This window comes from Physeter macrocephalus, chromosome 2 (genome assembly GCF_002837175.3).
Source record: "Physeter macrocephalus isolate SW-GA chromosome 2, ASM283717v5, whole genome shotgun sequence".
In the NCBI taxonomy this organism is placed as follows: Eukaryota; Metazoa; Chordata; class Mammalia; order Artiodactyla; family Physeteridae; genus Physeter; species Physeter macrocephalus.
This window is the reverse complement of record NC_041215.1, coordinates 19722563-19724580: the sequence shown is the minus strand read 5'-3', so window position 1 is coordinate 19724580 and position 2018 is coordinate 19722563. Positions and strand designations below refer to the sequence as shown.

The following is a 2018-nucleotide window of genomic DNA, read 5'->3' as shown; positions in this document are numbered from 1 at the left end:
CATGTGGGATCTTCCCGGACCGGGGCACGAACCCGTGTCCCCTGCATCGGCAGGCAGACTCTCAACCACTGCGCCACCAGGGAAGACCTCCAGAACATTTTTATCACACCAAAAATAAACCCCATAATCATCGTGCCTAGCCCCAGCCACTGGCCACCATTTATCTACTCTCTGTCCCTATGGATTTTCCTTTTCAAGTCATTGCATCTAAATGGAATCATATAATACATAGCCTTTGTGTGTGGATTCTTTTGCTTAGCATAATGTTTTCAAGGTTCAGCCATCCTGTAGCATGGATTCATTCCTTGTTTTATGGTTGAATGTTATTCTGTTTTATGTATATACCACTTTTTGAGTATCCAGTTATCAGCTGATGGACTTCTGAGTTGTCTCTACCTTTTGGCTATTGTGAATAGGGCTGCTGCAAACATTCATGTATAAATTTTTGCTTGAACACTTGTTTTCATTTCTCTTGAGCATATACCTAGGAATGGAATTGCTGAATCATATGGTCATTCTGTTAACTTTTTGAGGACCCTCCAAACTGTTCTCCATAGTAGCTGCACCATTTACATTCCCACAACAATATATGAAAGTTTCAGTTCTCCACATCCTCACCAACACTTGTTTATTTTTCTTTTCTCTTCTTCCTTTTTTTTTTTTTTTACTATAGTCATCCTTGTATGTGCAAAGTAGTATCTATCTCATTGTTGGTTTTATTTTTATTTCTCTAAAGAACAATGAGATCAATCATCTTTTCATATACTTATTTGTCATTTGTATATCTTCTTTGGAGAAATATTTATTCAAGTCCTTTGCCCATTTTGGGAGGGATGGACTGATTTGTCTTTTTGTTGCTGAGTTGTAAGAGTTCTTTATATATTCTGAATGCTGGACCCTTGTCAAATATATGGTCCACAAATATTTTTTCAGTTCTATGGATTGTCTTTTCATTTTCTTGAAGAATAGTTTTGCCAGAGATAGAGTTCTTGTGTGACAGGTTTTTTTGTTTTTCTTTCAGTACTTTGAATATGTCGCTCCACTGCCTTATGTCCTTCATGATTTCTGATGAGAAATCAGCTGTTAATCCTATTGATTATCCCTTATATGTGAAGAGTTTCTTCTCTCTTGCTGCTTTTAGGATACTCTTTTTGTCTTTGTCTTTCAACAGTTTGATTATTATGTGTCTCAGTGTGGATCTCTTTGAGTTTATCCTGTTTGGAGTTTCTTAAGTTTCTTAGATATGTAGATTCATGACTTTCATCAATTGGGGGATTTTGGGGGCCGTTATTTTTTTCAAATACTCTTTCTTCCCCTTTCTCTGTCTCCTCTGTCTCTCTCTCCTGCATAAAAGGAATCCCATTATGCACATATTGGATGTGTGATGGTATCCCAAAGGTTTCTTATGCTCTGTTGTTTTTTCTTTTTTCTTTGTCATCTTCAGATTTGGCAGTATCAATTGATCTATCTTCAGGTTCATTGATTCTTCCTCCTGCCAGATCAAGTCTGCTAATGAACTGCTCTACTGAATTTTCATTTCAGTTGTTGTACTTGTCAACTCCCAAATTTCTATTTGGTTCCTTTTTATAATTTCTCTCTCTTTATGATGGTCTATATTTGGTGAGAATTCGGTTTCCTTTAGTTCTTTGAATGTGGTTTCCTTTAACTCTTTGAGCATACTAGAAATAGCTGATCTGAAGTCTTTGTCTACTAAGTTCCTTCCTAGGGGACAGTTTCTATTAATTTTCTTTTCCTGTAATGGGCCATGCTTTTTTTGTTTCTTTGCATGCCTCATAATTATTTTGTTGAAAACTGTACATTTGGAATATTATAATATGGCAATTCCATAAATCAAAGATTCCCCCATCCCCAAGGCTTGTCGTTACTTGTTGCTGTTGGTGTTGTTTGGTGACATTTCTGAACTAATTTTTTTTTTTTTTTTTTTTTTTTTTTTTGTGGTATGCGGGCCTCCCTCTGCTGTGGCCTCTCCCGTTGCGGAGCACAGGCTCCGGGCGCGC

At 37.0% G+C, this 2018-nt stretch overlaps 1 protein-coding gene and 1 long non-coding RNA gene across 2 annotated transcripts in view; one reads left to right on the top strand and one right to left on the bottom strand.

The window, feature by feature from the left end:
• Window positions 1–2018, bottom strand: part of LOC129391650 (uncharacterized) — a 20571-nt gene that overhangs the window by 8951 nt on the left and 9602 nt on the right. The gene's annotated exons all lie outside the window — the stretch shown is intronic.
• The window catches only part of ZNF557 (zinc finger protein 557), an 11167-nt gene that overhangs the window by 5260 nt on the left and 3889 nt on the right, over window positions 1–2018 (top strand).